Source organism: Rousettus aegyptiacus, unplaced genomic scaffold (assembly GCF_014176215.1).
Source record: "Rousettus aegyptiacus isolate mRouAeg1 unplaced genomic scaffold, mRouAeg1.p scaffold_m13_p_7, whole genome shotgun sequence".
NCBI lineage: Eukaryota > Metazoa > Chordata > Mammalia > Chiroptera > Pteropodidae > Rousettus > Rousettus aegyptiacus.
In genome coordinates, this window is record NW_023416310.1 from 49,029,574 (window position 1) to 49,052,248 (window position 22,675).

A 22,675-nucleotide genomic window follows, 5' to 3' on the forward strand; every position below is an offset into this window, starting at 1 on the left:
TAGATTCATAGTTAGGAATCTTGATAATCGCTTTGAAGGAAGAGTCTGGGGTGGTATGAAAGAGCACAATGGGGAGCTGGCATAGTCACACACACACTCATGAAATGATTAATGCTTAAATCACACAACCTTGTCACTGTACTTCCTCTCTGAGAATATTTTTGAATTTTCTTTCATTGGCAATTTCCTCATGGAAGCATTCTGTCTGCCCTGACCATGTTCACTGAGGACATGATACATTAATATTTATAACTAATGATAAGCTGCATAAGACTAAAACTTTCAGAAACATCTGGCTTTTAACTCTAAAGTGATCCCAGGCCAAAGCTATGTAATCCTGAATTTCTAAGAGGAACAAAAGTGAAAAGACTCTTTATCACTTATAAACTATTTCTTCCACCAAACAAGAATGAGAATTCTTAGATACATGTACAACATGTTGTGGTTGTGGTGGAGGAGGGGTAAAGGATAAAGGTGGGAGCACAGTTGGTTTCTGAGCTAATTTCCTGGACAATTGAAGCTCAGCAGTAAATGAGTGTGACAGAGCACCATTTCTTCATTAAACTGAAATAAACTAAAGTGAAGATGATGTTCCTTTCCTCAGTGATTCCTATAGTCTTTTCTTTTTTAATCATTTGGAGGAAATGTGGTAAATGACCTCTTTTTTTACTGTGAAAAAACTTAGACCTTACGAAGCAAACAGATTTGTAGTGGCTATGGCACTAGAACAGTTAGGTTATTTTAAGTCCAATGTTCTTTCAGTTGTTTTAAAAAACCAGATACTCTATCCTGAGAGAAAGTTTTGTTGATCTGTTGCCATGGCTTAGCTGAACTGTATCACCTTATAAAACTGCTCTTCCCAATAAATGTTAGTAGAGAAAGAATTCCTTTGTAATGAGCTTGAGATCGAAATTTCTGTGAGGTAAAATTATCATGAGTTATCATTTATATGGAAACTTACATTAACATATTTTATACTTTCTTTTTAAAAAAATATGTTTATTTTATTTACCTAAGACAAATGGAAATGAACACCATACTTGCAAACAAGAGGCTTATCTGAAAAACAAACTTGGTTTCCTAAGAGTTGCATTTACCAGTACCCAAGCAATTTTATTTAATGTCGGTTAAGAAATATTTACTAAATATTTGACATATGCTTGAATTTTCACAATTTTTATTTTATATATATTATGTAAAATAGTCTATTACTTTGTGTTTTTTATATTACACATATTACAGCTATATTAGATATACTTACGTATTATATATATGTAAACAGTAGGCAGTAAAAGCTTATGTAAACATCTACCTTATGTTATACAAACACACACACACACACACACACACAAGGCAGTAAGACTGTTTTATATAACCAACACGAACGTGTGAACATCAACACTACCAGTTTACAGTTAACTTTTATCTTATTTGTCATTATTTTATGAATACTCAGAATTTCTATTTAACAAATTGAAAGAAGAAATGGTCATTATATATAATATCAGTAGTAAAAAAGTCAAATGCATTGAAGAAATTCTAGAAGGAGATATTTTTAAATTATATATATATAAAATATCATATGTATAATTATGTGTGTATAGATATATAATCTCTTTTCACCATTCTCCTCCATGTACAGTCATTTTGGGTGAGTGTATATGTATATAAAATACTACATGATAACATAATATTATATAGTATTATACATTTATTACTATATATATTCACCTACAATAATTGCACATGGGGTAGAATGGTAAAAAGAGAAGGCAAAGTTTAGAATTACTCCAGGATTTCTGATTTTTAAAATAGTTTTAAATAGCATTATTGATTACAATTAAGATCAATTATTTCCAATATGTTTTTTGACTATTTTGGGGGTTAAATTGATAGCTCATGTCACTTATCCATATTTTACTAGAAGTCGCATGTTTTTCTTGCTTCTTTATGTTAACTATTCATAGGTAGAGGTGTAGATGTAGATATATGTAGATATAACATCTTTAATATATATATATATACACACACACACACTGATATAGCATCTTTTTATTGTAGTAAAAAAATACATAACATAAAATTCACCATCTTAGCCATTTAAGTATGCAGTACAGTTGTGTTAACTATATGCCCATTGTTGCATTGAGCAACTCCTTTTTTCTCTCCCCTAAGTCCCTAACAATCACCATTCTACTTTCTGTTTCTAGGAGTTTGACTATTTTAGATATCTCATATAAGTGGAATCATGCAGTATTTGTATTTTTGTGACTGGTTTATTTCACTTTGCATAATGTCCTCAAAATCTCTCATGCTGTATTATGCGACAGAATTTACTTTTTTTGAGGATGAATAATATTCCATTGTATTTATATACTACATTTTCTTTATCCATTCACCTGTTGAACATTTAGATTACTTTCATGTTTTATTTATTACAAATAATGTTGCAGTGAATATTACTACAAATATCTCTTCAAAATTCTGTTTTCAACTATTTTTGATAAATACACAGAAGTGAGATTGCTGGATTATATGTTATTTCTATTTTCAATTTTTTAAGAAACTTCCATATTGTTTTCTATAGCAGCTACATCATTTTACATTCCCACCAATAATGTACAAGGGTTCCAATTTCTCTACATACTTGTCAACACATGAGTTTTTAATAATGGCCATCCTAATGGGTTTGAGGTGATATTCAATTGTAGTTCTGATTTGCATTTTCTTAATGATCAGTGATGTTGAGCATCTTTTCATATGCTTGTTTGTCGTTTGTGTATTTTTTTTGAAAAGTCTATTCAAGTCCTTTGTCTATTTTTTAAATTGGATTGTTTGTTTTTTTGTTGTTAAATTGTAGAAGTTTTAAGGTTTGATGTAGTCTCATTTATCTATTTTTGCCTGTGCTTTGGTGTCATATTCAGAAAATCATTACCAAATTTAATGCTGTGAAGTTTCTACCCTGTTTTCTTCTGAGAGTTTTATAGTTTCAGGGTTTACATTTAGATCTTTACTCTAGTTTGAGAAAATTTTTATATATGGCACAAAGTAAGTATCCATTTTTTTTCTTTTGTATATAGATATTCAGTTTTCCTGGTGTCATTTGTTGTAGAAACTATCCTTCCTTATTGTGTACCTTGGCATCTTTGTCAAAGATCATTTGACTATATATGTGAGAGTTTGTTCCTGGGTTCTCTATTCAGTTCCATTGGTCTATATGTCTGTCTTTATGTCAGTATCATACTGTCCTGATTACTGTAGCTTTGTAATATGTTTTGAAATCAGGATGCATGAGGCCTCCAACTTTGTTTTTCTTTCTCGAGATTGTTTTGGTTGTTCAGGGTCCTCTGAAGTTCCATATGAATTTCAGGATTTTTTTTCTATTTCTACACACATTGGGATTTTTGCTGGTAATTGCATTAAATCTGTAGATCACTTTAGGTAATATAGACATTTGAATAATATTAAATCTTCCAATCCATGAAAATGAAATGTATTTCCATTTATCTGTGTCTTCTTTCATTTCTTTAATGTTTCGTACAAGGTTTTTCCTTTCTTGGTTAAGTTTATTCCAAAATAGTTTATTCTTTTTGGTGCTATTATAAATAATTTTAAAATTTTCTTTTCAGATTGTTTATTGTTAGTTTATAAAAATGCACTGATTTTTTTATATTGATTTTGTATCCTGCAATTTGCTGAATTTTTTTATTAGTTCTAACAGCTTTTTTTTTTGGTGGAATATTCAGGATTTTCTACATACATACAAGATTATGTCATCTGTCAATTACTTCTTTTATCCTTATTTGAATGTCTTGCCTGATTGCACTGGCTAGGACTTCAGATACTGTGTTGCACGGAAGTGACAAGAATGGGAATCCTTGCCTTATTCATTATTTTAAGGCAAAAACTTTCAATTTTTCATCATTGACTATGATGTTAGCTTTTAATGTACAACTTCATATGTTGAGGTAATTTCTTTCTATTCTTAATGGAGTGTTTTTATCATAAAAGGGTCTTAAATTTTGTCAAATGTTTTTTTTTTTCTGCATTAGTTTAGATTATCATGTGGTTCTTGCCTTCATTCTGTTAATACGGTATGTTACATTGATTGATTTTCATATGTGGAAACATCCTTGCATTCGAGGAATAAATCCCACTAGGTCGTGATGTATAGTGCTTTTAATGTGTTGTTGAATTTGGTTTGTGACTGTTTTATTTAGGATACTTGCATCAAGATTCATCAGAGTTATTGGTCTGTTGTTTTCTTTTTTCATACTATCTTTTTCTGATTTTAGTATCAGGGTAATATTGGAGTCATATAGTGAATTTGGAAGTGATACCTCTTCTTCGAAGTTTTAAGAGTGTCAGATAATGGCTTCACTCTTGAATTCTACCAAACATTTAAAAAAGAATTAGCACCCATCATCTCAAATGCTTTTAAAAACAAACTGAAAAAAAATATATGTATTCAGAAATTTTTGTTTCTTCATGATTCAGTCTTGGTAAGCCGTATGTTTCTAGAAATTAATCTATTTCTTTTAGATTATCCAATTTGTTGGCATATCAGTGTTCATAGCTGACTCTTACGATCCTTTTCATTTCTATAGCATCAGTCTTCTTTTTACTTTCTGGTTTCTGGTACCTGAGTCTTTTCTCTTTTTTCCTTGGTATCTAGCTAAAGATTCACTGAATTTGTTATCTTTTAAAAAACCAACTCTTTATTTTATTTATTTTTTTCTATTTTTTATCTGTTTAATTTGTTCTGCCCTAATATTTATTATTTTATTTCTTCTGCTAATGTTGGATTTAGTTTGTTCTTTTTTTCTAGTTCATCATGAAAAAGTTTTATAGCAGTAGGTAAGAGGTAATATAGGAGAGTTTTATAAAGATAATAGCTACTCGATCATTTTTATTGTCTGTGAGAAGTGATAATACATGTTGAATCACAAATTAATGAGGAAGGGAAACATAATTCAATAAATGGCTTTGGGGCAATGAGTTAACTATTAGGGGAAACATCAAATTATATCTTTACCTAACATAACAAAACAAAATAAATTCCAAATAGATTAAAGATTTAAGTGCAAAAAATAACTTCCAAAGAAATACTTATATTAAAAGCAAGAAAAATTAAGAATGCAGCCAAAGTTATTTTTATTTAATGTTCTTTTGGAAACCTTGGTCAATAAACTGTGATGAATCTGAAACTGAGTTGAACAATGGAAAAGAGGAGATAAAATATGAACTTTGAACTTTGGGTGATAATGATATGTCAGTCAGTGCAGTTTCATCAGTTGTAACAAATGTTCCACTCTGGTGGAGGATGCTAATAATAAGGGAGATTGTGCTAGTGTGGGAGAGGAAGTGTATGGGAAATCTCTGTATCTTCCTTTCAATTTTCTGTGAGCCAAAACTGCTCTAAGACAATAAAGTTTTAGAAACTTTTTTAAGGCCATTGCCAACACAACATAGAGCTCACGCATTTCTTCAGCCTTTTCACTTTTTTATTGACAAATTTGTCAATCTCTCGCTTGACTTTTCTTGGTCCTCTATCTATAATTATATCTCTAGCATATATCATATCCCTGATCAGTTTATGTATCTTTGAGGGCTTTTCTATAAACAGATTCATTAACACCAGGTAAAACACAAGATTAGTCCCAGTCTGCTTTTTCGGTTTGTAGTGGGCTGGAAAGATGGCTTTCAAAAGATCACATGTGGTTGGCTCTATATCAGCTTTGTAATCTTGAATAATTTACTTATTTTTTTGTTTTATACTTTTTCCTTTGTTAAATAGTTAAAACTATCATAAATGACTTCTATAATTTGTAAATTAGATTGCTTGTTATTTCCAAGACCATACAGCCCTGTAAAAAAAAAAAAAAAAAACCAGTATTGAACATGTTCTGTTTACTCAGATACCATCTTGCCATGGAAATCTTCCTAGCTGATTTCTGAAAGGAATTATAAAATGTTTTCAACAGCTATGTAAAATTTGCTGGGATCTGAGGAGGATCGCTGTCTAGAGACAATGTTCCATTCATAATATTTAGGAATAAGCTGAAAACTAATGGCTAAATGGGCTGAGTTCAGTCCATTCCCCTTTCATTAGTATTTTAGAATTGTGAAATTGTATAGTTTTCATAGGATCTCTGGAATCTCTAAGATTGCTACTTAATGGCTGGGGTTTATTTTCAGGGATGCTAAAATCTGATGGTAGCTGAATTATACAGGGACTTAGTGGAGCCCTTTACCTGTACATTTCCAACACTTAAAAAAGAGTGCCGAGATGGCTACATTCGCTTGTGGCAGGTAAATCTTTAAGTAAATAAATAGTTGAGAGGATCTAGGAAATTCAACTACAACTAAGAGTACATGTGAGCTTACCAGCAGAGGATTAAAAACCAATTTCACAACCTGCTAAATAAAGTACAAATAATCTGATTGTACTATAAAGATTTCTCAAAGGTAGAGATCACCACACTCTTGCTTTAATTTTTTTTATTTTTATTTTTTTAGCAGTGGTTCATGTGGAAGAAGAAATATACATGGAGGCTAAAAGTTCTAGAGCCAGGCACACCGGGATTTACGTTTTAGCTCTGCCAAATACAAGCTCTATGAACTCGGGCAAAATACTGAACCACTCCGAACCTCGATTTACTCATTCATAAAATGGGAACAATATTAGTATTATCTTCCTCAAGGGCAGTTTGGAAGATTAAAGGGGATAATATGTATGTCTTTAGCCTTGCATTGATCACAAAGATGGTGGCAATAGCAATGTAACACTGCCTACCTAAACATCTCACTTTTAGTAGTTACATTCCCCACGGCATATAGTACGTAGTCAATAAATATCTGTTGAATTAATGAAATCTAATGACTGCTTCCTTTCCTTGTCCCTTAAGATGGAAGGCTGATAATAGCTCCTCTATGTTACTGTCCACAGGTTATTGTCCTATCTTTCTGACGTGTTTCCTTAAACTCTGCTTGCTCTTAGTAAATAGTCTCCCCCACTTTTTTATAACACTTCACAACTTACCTAGTTTGAATTTGACCTCTGGTTTCTGTCAGGACTCTGACACAGGAAGTCTATGACTCAGGGGGCAAAAATGTAGTTTTGAAGCTTCCGGTAATTCTCTGAAGACCTATGGACAAATTCCTCAGCTCTGGGAAAGCCACTTGAAAGGCCTCTTGTTGGCATGCAAAGGTAAAATGAACACTCTACACTGAGAGGTGTCCTCACATTATTTAAAATAGACCAAAATTGAGGACAAGGAGGTTAAATCTTCCACAAAATAAAATTAGGTAGATAAATTATGGTACATCCATTGATGAAATATCAGAAGTCACAAAACTATGTCAAGTATTCAGCATTATAGAAATTATGGAAGTTCAGAGAAAAAGTATGGGCATGTTTCCACTTCCACTCAGAGAGACGGAGGTGGAATAAATTTCAGAGAAGTCCTAAGTATTGAACACATAATTAGGGATATTCTTGCATTGAAAATGCTGACTCTGAGTCCTGAAAACCAAGAAGAGGTGAAAGAAATAGGAGAGGCTCCTGCTAAACCAGAAAATCTCTCCTCTCTAGCCACCATGCCTGGGAGATGAAGAAGGAGTTCCAAAATGAAAGATTTGGGTAGCATGGGAATTTGTAATATCTGTAAGTCCTTTTGCATCCAGCTTATTTTCATAAGGACATCTAGGTACCATAGATACAAAGATGAAAATACATGATCCATGACAAAATCCATGAGGGCAGGGACTTTATTCACTGCAAAATCTGCAATAATATATATTTAAAAAATGTATTCTCCTTGTATATGTATGTAGTGTCTATCCTCCTCTACCAGAATGTCAGCTTTATGAAGGCAGAGATCTATGTTTATTTTGTTCAGTACTATATCCATTGTGCCTCAAACAGTGTCAGGCACATAGTAGAGGCTTGATAAATGTTTGTTGAGTAAGTGACACTTTGTTACACATTCTTAGTCAATTAACATAGTTTTTTCAATCACTTGTTAAACATATTTATTGATATATAATTTATATACCATAAAATTCACTCATTTAAGTGTACAATTTAATGGCTTTTAATATATTCACGGAGTTGAGCAACTATCACAATTAATTTTAGAATTTTTTAATCAGCCCCAAAAGAAACCCCTTGCCCATTATCAGTCGCCCCCATTTTCTCCTTTCTTTTAGCCCCTGGAAACCACTAATTTACCTTCTTTTTCTCTGATTTGCCTATTCTGGGAATTTTATATAAATAGAATCTTATGATATGTGACCTTTATGACTGACTTCTTTAACCTAGCATAAAGTTTTCAAGGTTCATCCATGTCATAGCATGTATCAGTTCTTCGTTCTTTGTATAGATAAATAATATCCTATTCTATGGATACCCTTCGTTTTGTTCATCTATCCTTCATTTGATAGCCAGTTGGGTTGTTTTCATTTTTATTACTAGCTTTATTGATGTATAATTGATATGACATTGTGTAAATTTACAATGCTATGTTTTAATACACATATGTAATGCAAAATGCTTACTACAATAAGGTTAGTTAACACATCCTTGACTTCATGTAATTAGCATTTTGTTGTTGTTCTTGTTGTTGTGGTGAGAACACTAAAGTTCTATTCTCACAGCAACTTTCAAGTATACAACACGGTATTAACTAGAGTCACCATGCTGTACGTTAGATCCCTAGAACTTATTCATACTATGATAGTTTGTACTCCTTTACTAACATCTCCCATTTCCCCACGCCTCACAAAAACCACCATTCCACTCTGTTTCTAAGAGTTTTATGTTTTTAGATTTCATATGTAAGTGAGATCATACAGGATTTGTCTTTCTCTGACTTATTTCACTTAGCGTAATGCCCTCAAGGTCCATCCATGTTTTTGCAAATGACAAGATTTTTTTCTTTTTTATGGCTCAACAATATTCCATTGTGTATTGCTTACTACAATAAGGTTAGTTAACACATACTTGACTTCATGTAATTACCATATTGTTGTTGTTGTTCTTGTTGTTGTGGTGAGAACACTAAAGTTCAATTTTCACAGCAACTTTCAAGTATACAACACAGTATTAACTAGAGTCACGGTATTAACTAGTGTGTATGTGGGTATAAATGTCTTTTTTATCAACTCAACCATCAATGGACACTGAGATTGTTTCTATGTCTTGGTTATTGTGAATAATGCTTCCATGAACAGAGGAGTCTAAATATCGCTTCAAGATAGTGATTTCATCTCCTTCAGTTATATATCCAGAAGGGGGCTTGCTGGATCATGTAGTACTTCTATATTTAAGTTTTTGAGGAACCTCCATACTGTTTTCCACAGTGGCTTCACCAGTTTGCAACACTATAAACAGAGCACAAGGTTAACATTTTCTCCACGTCCTGGCCAGCATTTGTTATCTCTTGTCTTTTTGATAATGCCATTCTAACAGGTGTGAGATAATATATCTTATGGTTTTGATTTGCATTTTCCTGATGATTAGTGATGTTGATTACCTTGTCATGTACTATTGGCTATTCGTATATATATATTTTTAAGTATATTCAAGTGCTCTGGCCATTTTTTAAATTGAATTATTTATTTCCTTTGCTATTGAGTTGTATGAGTTCCTTATATATTTTTGATATTAACCCCTTATCAGATAGGTGGTTTGCGAATATTTTGTAATATTTTCTAGGTTACCTTTTCGTTTTTTTGGTTGTTTCTTTTGCTGTGCAGATTTTTAGTTTGATATATCTCACTTGTTGATTTTTGCTTTTATTGATTATGTACTTGGTATTATATCTAAAAAAAATCGTTGCCAAAACCAACATCAAGAAGCTTCTTCCCTATGTCTTCTCCTAGGAGTTTTATAGTATCAGGTTTTATGCTTAAGTTTTCAAACCATTTCAAGTTAATTTTTTGTGAGTGTCACATGATAGGAGTCCAATTTCATTCTTTTACATGTGGATATTCAGTTCTCCTAATGTCATTTGATGAAGAGACTATTCTTTCCCCATGGAATATTCTTGTCAAATATTAGTTTACCAAAAATGAGAGGGTTTATTTTGGGGCTCTTGACTTTATCATATAGTCTATGTATCTCTTTTTATGCCAGTACGATGATAAAAATTATAAGAGAAGAAAACTACAGGCCAATATCCCTGATAAATATAGATATAAAAATCCTCAACAAAATTCTAGCATCAATTCAAAAGCCCATTAAAAGGATCAAATACCATGATCAAGTGGGATTCATTCCTGGAATGAAAAGATAGTTCAACTACACAAATCAATAAATGTGCTACACCACATTAATAAAATGAAAGACAATATCATATGATCATTTTGACAGAAGCAGAAAAAGCATTTGAAGGAATTTAACATCCTTTCAAGGTTTAAAAAAAAAACTCAACGAATTAGTATAGAAGGAACAAACTTCAATAAAGACCATAAATGACAAATTATACTCAAAAACAAAAGCTAAAAATTATATTCAAAAATGAAAGGTCGAAAACTTTCCCACTAAGATCAGGAACAAAACGAGAGTGCCCACTCTCACTATTTTTATTCAATATAGCCTAGAAGTCCTAGCCACAGCAAGTAGGCAAGGAAAAAAAAAGGTATTCAAGTCACAAAGGAAGAAGTAAAATTGTCTCTGTTTGCTAATGACATGACCTTGTATATAGAAAATCCTAAAGATTCCACCAAAAAATAAAACCCATTAGACCTAATAAACAAATTCAGTAAAATTTCAGGATATTAAATCAATAGACAAAAATTACTCGCATTTCTGTCTCTACACTAACAATATACCTGAAAAATAAAGAAAGAAAACAATCCTATCCACATTAGTATCAAAAACAATAAAATACTTAGGAATAAATTTAACCAAGGAAGTGAAAGACTTATACATCGAAAACTATTTTTAAAAAGCTAATAAAAGAAATTAAGACAAAAATGGAAAGATATCCTGTGTTCATGTATCAGAAGAGTTATTACTGTTAAAATGTCCATAGTACCCAAAGCCATCGATAGAGTCAATGCAATCCTTATCAATATTCCAATAACATTTTTCAAATTAATAGAAAAAAATTCTAAAATTTATATGGAACCACAAAGAACATAAATACCCAAAGCAATCTTCAGCGAGAACAAAGCTGAAGGCAGCATACTTGCTGGTTTCAAAGCTATAGTAATCAAAATGGTATGTTTGATATTATGGTAATGCTGGCTCATATACTGAGTTTGAGAGTGTTCCCTTCTTTTCAAATTTATATGAGAGTTTAAGAAGGATTTGTATTAATTTTTCTTTAATTGTTTGGTAAAATTCACCTGTGAAGCCATCTGGTCCTGGGCATTTCTTTGTTGGGAGGTTTCTGATTATTGAGTTAATTTCCTTATTAGTAATTGGTCTGTTCAGCTTTTGTATTCTTCATAATGCAGACTTCGTACACCATTTATTTCTAGGAATTCGTTCATTTCTACTAGGCTATCCAATTTTTTGGCATATAATTTTTCACAGTATTCTGTTATGATCCTTTGCATTTCCATGCTGTTGTTTGTAATGTCTCCTTTTTTCAAAGTAGAATATTGAGTTCTCCTACTATTATTGTATTGTTATCACTTTATTCAGATCTGTTAGCATTTGCTTAATATATTTATGTGCTCCAGTGTCAAGTGCATGTATATGTACAATTAATTTCTTCGAGATCCAGATTTCATTTCCTTTGGATACATATACCCAGAAGGGATTGTGTTGAATTCATAGATCGTTTTGGAGAATATTACCATCTTAACAAAATTATCTTCTAATAAATGAACATAGAATATCTTTTCGTGTAGTTAGGAGTCCTTTAATTTCTTTCAGTAACATTTTGTACTTTTCAGAGTACAAGTTTTATACCTTTTATTAAATTTATTCCTAAGTGTTTTATTATTTTTTTGTACTATTGTAAATGGAATTACTTTCTTACTTTCATTTTGGATTATTTATTCCTAATGTACAGAGTTAAAATTAATTTTTGTATATATATCTTACATCATGCAACCTTGGTGAACTAGTTCTAATGGTTTTATGTTGGATTTCTTAAGATTTTCTATGTACAAGAACATGTTATCTACAAATAGAGATAGTTTAACTTCTTTGCAATCTGGGCGACTTTTATTTCTTGTTTGTGCCTAATTGCCTTGAATATAACCTTCATTAAAAGTTAAACAGAAGTGATGAGAGTGGACATGCTTGTCATTTTCCTGATATTTGGGAGAAATAATTCAGTCTTTCCCTACTAAATATGATTTTACTCTTTTTCATAGATGCTCTTTACCAGATTGATCTAGTTTCCTATTAATCTTGTTTCTTGAGTTTTTTTTTTTAAATCATAAAATGCTATTAGGTTTCATCAAATCTTTTTCTGATTCTATTGAGATGATCATATGGTTTTTGTTTCCAGATTTGGAGGTGGGAATAGGGTTCCAGTGCTATTGGAGTGACACCATGCTTTATGAATGGGGCACTGGGTGAGGTTTTAGTCTCTAGGCTTTTTGGCTTGCTTCTTCTGGCATAAAGCTTCCATCCTGTGAGCAAGCTGTTGTGGGGGTAATTGAATCCAGTATTCTTTTTTTGCTACACAGTGACGTTCCCTATGAGAGGGGACTTAAGTAGAAGAAGGGAGCCCCAGATTACTCTGCTGTTCTTGCTTGGAGTAGAACTTATGCAACAAGGGCTTAGGGATAAGAATGAGAAATGTTAGTGGCCTGCTCCTTTTGGGCTGATACCATAGCCTTAGATTGGGAGCTAGGGAGGAGGCAGCCCTGTGCTCCTGGTTTCACCTGCCCATAGCAGACCTCCCATCATGCCAAGCTGGGGGACAGAGGTAATGGCTCAAATGGCACGGGCTCCTACTCTTCTTATCAGGATATTAGGTCTTCTTGAATATATGTTTCTCCATTTGCTGTATACCCTTAGGACAATTTCCAGAGACTTAAAAGAGATTTTTAAATAGTTTTCACCAGTTATAATTGTTTTGCTGAGGAGTCTGCAGAGCACCTCACATTGCCATTCTAGGAATTCTAAGAACCTTATGTTAAGAAAGATGTTAATGCCTTTAAAATTTCAGATATTCACAAAGGTTATGGGGGAGGATGCCAACAAAGGCAGTCATAGAGAAGCTAATTACATAGGGAATTTGTGGAAGATTGCAGAGATACACTTTATCTTGCGTTTCTACATGTGGTCTCATTTCATTAGCACTGCTCTGTTATTTAGGAAGCCTCGAGGTAACATAAGACCAGATTGTTATAATAACATCAACCAAAATTTGTGTGGCACTTAACAGTGTTAATCTTTTCATTTACATAATATTATGGCTGCTGTATGATACTAAACTTGCTCATGATGAGGTCTTTAAGGCTTTGTCATCTCTGCCTAATCTTTTTCTGCATCTGCTTTACACACAGTATTGAGAATAAAGAATTTAAACCATGTTAGAGAAGAAATGACTATGTCTTCATTCAGTCATTCATTTTTTTTAAAAAAAACATATGGTTTGTTAATATTTGTTAAGCACATATAATGTGCAAAGTATTGCATGTGAACACATCTATGATTTATTCACACTGCACTTCATTTCATAAAGAATGTAAGATGCCTTTCAAAAATCTGTACAGCAAGATAAAATAAATAAAAATAAAAAATAAAATTATACAAAGGGAAATAGCAATGTAAAAAAAACGTAGAATGGTGTGCCTGAGTCTGTCCTAGTTATAACATTGAAAATCCCACATTCAGGGAAACCAACCAGTCCCAGGCAAACTGAGATGGTTGACCATCTTAATAACACCAGCAAAATACCATTTTTCCCCCAATATACTGAGCCCCATCCTAAGCACTTGACATTTACTGATTTTATCCTCACAACAATTCTTTGAGGTCAGTTACTATTTTCATACCCATTTACAAAAGAAAACTGAAGCACAGAAAGGTTAAATAAACCTGTTACACATCTATTATTTGGTGGAACTGGGATTCAGCACCAGGACCCTCAGCTCCATAACTGTGATTATTTACCACAAGCCATAAAAATGCATATGAGGCCCTACTCAAGTGCTATAAATTTGGTTATAAGTTTCCTAGTAGTTAAGTGAATAAAAAAATCTGATTAGTTATAAAATTTACATTGTCCACAAAACCATTTTCAAGAGCACCGTTATCTCTAGTCATAAGGCCAATTATTCGCTCAGTAAATATTTAGCAAATGCTTATTATGGACAGGCATAGTCTTAGGAGCTACAGATACAGCAGTGGACAAAACAAAGGGAACCTCTGACCCTGTGGATCTGACATGCTTGGGGAATATTTGTTAGAAAGATTTTGACGTTATAGACAGGATAAAAGGAGAATAAAGAGATGGGAGCTTCTGGGAAAGTAAGGAGGCTACAATTTTAAATACGGTAGTAAAGGTAGATCTCAATGTGGAGATAATATTTGAGAAAAGTCTTGAAGGCTGAAATAGAGGGCCTTATGAATATCTGGGGGCTGAGCGTTTTAGGTGGAGGAAATGGCAGAGACAAGGGCCCTCAGTTAGTTGGGGACCGGGGAGTCTGATATAAGACCTGAGAGGACATGGGATAATTCAGGTCTTCGTCAGGCATTGTAAAAATATCGGCTTTTACTCTGAATGAAATGGGGACTTTATAGAAAGCAAAGTTGCTTTCTTCTAACATTTCTCTCTATTGGCCAAAGGTGACACTTCAAAATACTGTTAACTGAAGTATTTTAGCAGTTCCAGTGTGTTGCTATTTGGGTGTCCGGCTTCCCGAAGCCCGAGTTTGACCAAGGAGTGTTATTCATGAATCTGAGAAGGAATGTTCTCTATACATTCAGGCCTTCCTCCACTGAATTTTTTTTTTCTTCTGATCAGACTTTAAAGGATGGATAGTAGTTGTTTTGCTAACTTAGCAAGTACCAGGAATGTAGCTAGTGTGAAATGAGGATTTGAAATGCAGTCATATCAGCTAAACTGGAGTAGCGCTGTGGTCAGTTTAAGACAAGAGCATGATAAGGTCCCTAGTCTCGAGTACCTGCCATCTGGAGAAAGAGGTACATGCATTTACAGCAGGAGGAGATGGCAGCATGTGATACCAACAAAAGTAGCTGCAATTCTGAGTGACAAGACTGGACCGTCGCTCTTTCTCACCCACAAGCTTCCTCATTCCAGGTGACAGAACTCCGACTTTCCAGTTACTCAGGCTGGATGACTTGACTTTCTCTCACATTCCAGATCCGGTTTCTTAGGGAATTCGGTTAGCTTGGCCTTTAAAGTACAGCTCAAATCTGACCACTTTTCACCACCTCTTTAGCTAGTCTTATATTACTTTCCATCCCCCACCCCAAACCCCACATCCTAGCTCTAGCCTCCCTCAACTCTCACCTGAGACACAGCAGTAGCAATAGGTCTCTCTAGCTTTACTCTTCCCCCCCCGCCCCGTAACCTATTCTCAACAGAAATCCAGAGTGATTCCTTTAAAATATAAGTGACATCATGCTGCCCCTTTACCCCAAATCCCAAAGTACTTCTCCATGTCACTCAGAGTGAAAGCTGAAGCTCTGAGAGTGGCCTTCAAGGTCTCAAGTGATCAGATTCTCTTACTACTTTGACTTCATCTGCTACCACTCTCCCCTGACTCCTGATCACACTGGCCCTTTGCCTTTGGGCCTTGGCTTGAGCTTGGAATATTCTCCTCGTGGCCATTCTTTCAGCTCCTCTGTCACCTCCTTTGAGTCTTTGCTCTAATTCTATCTTGATGAGCGTCTCCATTCCTAGTCAACTGTACAACTTTCCCTACTCCCTTCTCAGCCCTCCCATTCCCCTCACCCTGCATTACTTTTCCTCTTGTTTTATATCACTTATCATTGTCTAACACACTCTAGCATTTTCCCATTTAGTCTAGTAATGGTTCATTGGTTGTCTCCCTCACTAGAATATAAGATTCATGTCATTCTAGGTCTGCCTTATTAAATGCCTAGAATAGTGCCTGGTACGTATTTGGTTCAATAAATATTTGTTGACTAAATAAATGAGCACTGACTATGTAGCAAGTGTTGTCACACTAACCACTAAACACTTTACATAGATGGAGAATTGAATCTTTATAAAAACATTGTGAAGTTTTATTATCGTTCTCATTTTATTGATGAGAAAACCAAAGCATAGACAGGGTAAGGAACTTTCCAAAGGTCACACAACTAATATGTGGCAGAGCTGGGATTCAAACCCAGTGAAACAGAGTGACAGACTTACTAAAGGAACTTCATCCCCCACACTGGGACCATTGCAAATGACTTCAAATTCCATGGACCTTCAGTAGGGCCTTGAGCCATGCCTTGTGAAGACAGTTGGAAGGAAGGGAAGTTTATTGGATAATTAGCTTGAACCTGTTGAGGTATAGACTTCTGAACTGTTATTTTCTGCTTGTACTTAACATTCATGGCTCAAGAAATAGTTAATAGCCTCACTGCGTTTCATTTCAGTTAATAATGAAAGGAAAGGCAGGGATAGAAAGTGGACTAGATTTTAGAGAGTTCTTACCCTTCGGTTTGACAGAGAATGTTTTTACACCTCCCATTCCATGCCAGGTAATCTTTTACAACTGTAGAGCATGACACTGACATAGGATGCCACATAACTCCACCTGAATTCTCTGCTCGCATCTGCAGATGTCATTACAAAGGGCCATTGATTACACTGTGTTCTCGCAGTAAGATGGCTGAAAAGCCAAACAAGGAGTGGGTTCATTGTGAAGGTGTCCAGAATACTTGTTTAGTTAAGGGATATTAAACCTTCACTGTAATAATCCGAAGAAATATACATTGCTTCTGAAGAGGCAGGCCTTGATTTCATATGGAAATAACAAAAAGAAACAAAAAACCCTTCTGACGAGTGCTTCCTATTTCTGTCAAGTATTTTTATGGCTCGGCGTGTAATCAGTCAGCTAACAGTCAGAAGTCTAATTCGGCTGAAATTCCCAAACTAAATAATATAGTGTATATAGTGTTATGTACTGCAAATGAGAGGTTTTTTTTTTTTCTTTCTAAGTTTTACACCCTTCAATATACTTTCTCACAAGTCTCCTTATTCAGAAACCACAGAGAACACTAGAGAGGAAGTGGACAGAAATGTGGCAGATGTTTTGGCTATCCTCCCAGCCCCAATATGAGCTCTGTTTCAGTTAGTTAATAAGTAAATCAGTTTTGTATAGGATAATTATTAAAAGAAATTTGTTTTCTTTCTCCCTCACTAAGTAAACAATAAGAAAGGAAAAAATATCAGTTTGGAGAGGCACGAAATTATTAGCCTGCCCATCCAGCTTGTCCCTATGTGGCTCCAGGAAAATCATCACTCTCTAATAAACTTATTTAAATAGTTCTTGTGTGTTAGGTATTGTTCCAAGTGGTCTACACACATAATTTCATTTAATCCTGCAACAAACCTTTAAGGTGAATACATCAGTTTTCTGTTTTCACAATGATGCTGTCTGACGAGCAACCACAAATCTAAACGTATTCAACAAAAAGCATGTATTGCTTGAATGTCTGGAAGTTAGCTGTGTTGTGGGAGATGTGCGTGGGGGTAGCTAGATGGCTCTGTTTATGGCGACTGGCTCGTTAGCATGCCTATGGGTCAGCTGATCAAGGCTTCCAGGGAGACTCAGCTTTATTCCAGTATGCCTCTCTTCTTCCAGTAGACTGATCTGAGTATATTCTCTAGGTGATGGAGGAAAGAAACATACAAGGCCTCAGGAGGTCAAAACTGGTTCACTGTCATGTCCGCTTCATTTTATTGGCCAAAGCGAGTCAAAAAGCTGAGTCCAGAATCAGAGCGGGAGGGTGATGCAAGGTTATATAGCAAAGGGTGTGATTAAAGGTAGTGTTAAAGAATTGGGTCCATAAGAGCAATCTATCACAGCAGGGACTATTGTCATTTTATTCATCTTGTAGATGAGGATACAGAGAAGCAGAGATGGTAGGTAAATAGCATGCCTGACATCACCTAACTAGTTAGCAGTAGAACTGGGAAGTAAATCTGGCTGTCTTCCCAGGACTTCCATGGGACTTCAGGGCCCATGGCTCTCAGCTATTGTGCACACAGCTCTGCTACTACTTTGACCCTTTGCAATGCGATTTCTGCTCTGATCACCCTAGAAAACATGCTCTTCTCAGGTTAATTGTCCCTCCTGTGGACAGATCCAATAGTCTTCATTAAGTGTCAGTGTCTCTATCCCTTCTGTGACACTATCGTGCTGTGTCTTTGAAGGTCTTTCTTCCTTTGATTCTGTCCCTTTCTTTTGCCGGTTTTTCTTCTGCCCTTCCTCTGCCTGGCCCTCTCCGCCCACTACACAAGATGTTCACTTCTTTTTCTTGCCATCTCCCTTTCCAAATACACCCACTCTCACAGTTTCCATTACCACCTCTCTGCAGACGACTCTCATCTGACTCACATCTCTGGCCTGAAGAAAGCCCTCTATAATTTCCAGCAACTTAACTCAGCGGTTTGTCCCTCACAAATAACAAACATCCTGGGAGAATCAGAGGCTCTTCTCATTAGCATCTTATCATTTCATGTCACCTAGCAACTATTCCAGTGCTTCAAATTCTATAATAAGATACTTCCTATTATGAAAATACTCCTGGAAGATATGCTATATCTGAAGCTTCTTGCCCTAAAATGCATATTTTTAAGTCAAAGTAACTAATCTGTAAAGGGTACACTCTGTATAATTCCAACGATGTGAAATTCTGAAAAAGGCAAAATTATCGAGACAATACAAAGGTCAGTGTTTTCTGGCAGAGGTGGCAGGTCATGAGGTGGGGACAGAGGTGAGATGAACAGAGCACAGAAAATTTTCAGGGCAGTAAAAATACTCTATCGAGTATTATAATGATGGCTATTCGTCATTATACTTTTGTCTTAAAGCATAGAATGTACAACAACAAGAGTGAATCATAAGATAAACTGTGGATTTCAGGTGTTTATAATATGTCAATGTAAGTTCATTCTTGTTAAAAAACATACCATTCTGGTGAGTGATATTGATAATGGTGGGATATGCACATATAGGACAAGGAGCATATGAGAAACCACTATGCCATCTTCTCAATTTTGTTGTAAATCTAAAACTTTTCTTAAAAAAAAAGTCTTTAAAGTTTATGAAAAAGAAAGTCAGTGTTTACATTATTACATATGTGTGTGTATATTTGTTGTTGAGCCAAATAGTATGCCACAATTATGTTTCCTTAGGAGTAGAATATTTAATTTTTTTTTGAGAGTTAATACTTTCTTCATTTTAAATTTATTTATGTAACAATGTTCCAAATTCCCTGTTTTCTGAATCATCCAGTAAATTTATTTAATAAATATGGCAAATGTCTATCAAGCATTATCCAAATGCTTAAATACACATAATAAACTAGCAGTGAAATGTATTTTGCCTGAGTATCTCCCTCCTTGGATCCTTTTGTTTGTTTGCTTTGGTCAATTTGTTTTGGTAGGTTTTTTGTTTTAATTTTGAAGACTTTTTTTAAAAAAACTGATGATCTTAAATTGTCTCTTCTTTTTTCAGAATAAAACTTTTAAAAACATAATTAGGAGAGAAACCATTCCAAATTATTTTTAAATACAATACTTTGACTATACAACTCTAGTGATATAGTCTAAAGACAAAAGCTACTCCAAAATATGTTTAAATTGTTTTCAGTAATCAGATTGTTTGTATAAATTGGTTTTGCTGTTGTAAGACTATAGCGTTTGTGTAATTATGTGACATTCTACTTCTATCATCCTCGGTGCTGTAGGATTCTCAGCATGGGAGGAAAGACAAGATAGAAGAGATTAAGTAAAAGCTGTGTCCAGAATTAGAACTGAAAGTATCATTTTAAATTGATTATGTGTTTTATCTTTTTTTTTTTTTAAATCCTAGCCCTGGCTACTGAAAAGATCCAGGAATAATGACCAATTAAATAGCAATAAGTATCTTTAGCAGCTAGAGTATAGTCTTATAGTACCATTTCCCATTAAAAGCAACCAGGGTTACTTAGAGAAATGGCCGATTCCTGGCCCAGAACAAATTGTCGCATAGACAGCAAGGGAAACCATGAATGACTAATGGTATCATGTCAAAAGGACTTAGGAGCCCACTTTAAAAGGCTCTTAGAGCCAAAGATGGGACAAATTGAGTATCAAAAGGAAAATAACTGCAATAGATTAAAACACATCAAGTATTTTTTAAATCATGAACTCATAACCATATAAAAAAATTTAATTAGTCAAACTTAGAGAATTTTGAAAATCAGCATATTTGGAAAAGTGGTAAATAAAAGGAAGAAATCAAATAGTGGATTGAAAAGTTTCCCTTTGTAGAAGTATTTTACTAACAAATAAGACAAGATAATAGAATTACAATGTACTAATGCATCAAATTAATGAGTCTAGGTATTGGATATCAGTGACTGCTAATAAAGCTCAAAAAAGACACACAAACATTATATGACTTCTGATAAAAGAACCTAGCACGTCTTATGCAATGATCTTGTCACAAAAACGACTTGAATCTTGTCAACCTCCATTTCTAACACTCAATTGAAAAGAAATACAGAAGATAGAGGAGATGTTAGGTTTAGCGTGACCAATTGTCCCTGGTTTAGCACTGTGAAGTCCCACATCCTAGGAAACTCAGTTCTGGGCAAAGAGAGAAGGTTGTCACTCTATCAATGAAAATCATTGGTGAAATCCAGAATATGGAGAAGTACACTAGTGGGCTGGGTGCAGTGGTCTTGACTTTAATTCATTCCTTCTGTTTTCAGCCCCAGCTTTACCGATGATAGCTGTATCTGGGCCTTTCTAGAGTTCTGTGAGGCAAACAGCCTGCTGCTCTGAGCTGTCTTCCCCCTCAGGCATTCACCTTAACTCTCCTATTTTGTTGCCACTCCTTCATCTATTTACTTTTTTAAATTTTAGCAAAATATACATAACATTGATCATTTTAATCATCTTTAAGTATACAGTTCAGCGGCATTAATTACATTCACATTGTTGTGCAATCATCACTATCATCCATATCTAGAACCTTCTCATCTTCCCAAACTGAAACTCTGTTTCAGTCATTAAAAATAACTCTGTCCCTCTAGCCCCTAGCTACCACCCTTTCACTTTCTGTCTATGAATTTGACTACTCTAGGTATCTTATATAACTGGAATCATACACTGTATTTCTTTTTGTGACTGGCTTATTTCACTTAGCATGATGTCTTCAAGGTTCATCCACATTGTAGCAGGTGTCAGAATTTTCTTCCTTTTAAAGGCAGAATAGTATTCCACTGTAGGTATACCCCACATTCTGTTTATTCTTTCATCCATCAATGGACATTTTTGTTGTTTCCATCTTTAGGCTATTGTGAATAATGTTGCAATGAACATGATGAGCAAATATCTGTTTATGTCTCTACTTTCTGTTCTTTTAGGTATATAATAATATCTATAATTGCTGGAGTTCTTTACTTTTTTGCCCAATTGGGGATGAAAAATTACATTTCAATATTGTTTTGTGTTTCTTTTTCAAAATTATTTAAGTTTTATTATTTTTTATTATGGCAAAATATACACAACATAAAATTTACCGTTTTAACTATTTTTAAGGATATAGTTCTGACGCATTAAGTACGTTTGCATTGTTGTTTTTTCTTCCAAATTTTGTTGAAATTTCTTATCCATCATTATTTTCTTTCCCTTTCTTTTTGTCTCTGGGGTTTATAAAAGGTATACATGTGCCTCCTACATACTACTAAAAAGTGGGTTTCCAAAAGAAGAGGGAATAAATATGTGTGGTCAATCCACTGTGCTTAACCCGATGTCTATCTGTTATGAATTCTGAAAATATTTTCTTTAGCTCATGGATTATCTTTTAATTTTGTTATGTATAATGACATATGGACATTTTTAATTTGATGTTTTTGCATCTTTTTTTTTCTTTTGTGCTTTCAGATATTACGTTAATACTGTTCACTAGGAGTATAATGAATATTTATTTCTATTTTATTTTTGCTTTTTCTTTTTATTCACTAACATATGACTATTTTTAAAGTCTGAGGTTTGTCTTGAAGTTCAGTGAATGACAAGGATCTGAAATTAATTTTCCAATAACTGACCTAGCACAATTTTGAATTCTTGTTTCTTTTCCTAATTACCAGCTGTGTGATCTTAACCAAATCACACAACCTCTCTGAGTCAGAGTTTTCTCATAATAGTTCTTACCTCCCAAGGCTGTTGAGATTTAGAGTTAATATTGTGTCATTATTTGTACAGTGACTGGAAACAATCTATCAATAAATGTTACCACATGACTGTTTTTATTTGTGTCTCAACCATCTAAAAGGATATTAAGATGGGGATTTTTCTGTTTAGAGTTTTAACTTTCATCTTAAACCTGGGGAAAAACGGCTATTGATCACCTCAATCAAAAGCAAGTTACTCAACTATTTCTACAGGACTTGCACTAGGAAAATGCACAACTAATTTTGCCATCATCAGTTCCTACGCCCTCTGGGGGACAAGATATTAGAACAAACCAAGGATTTGCCAAAAGGTGGAGAGGGGTTCAG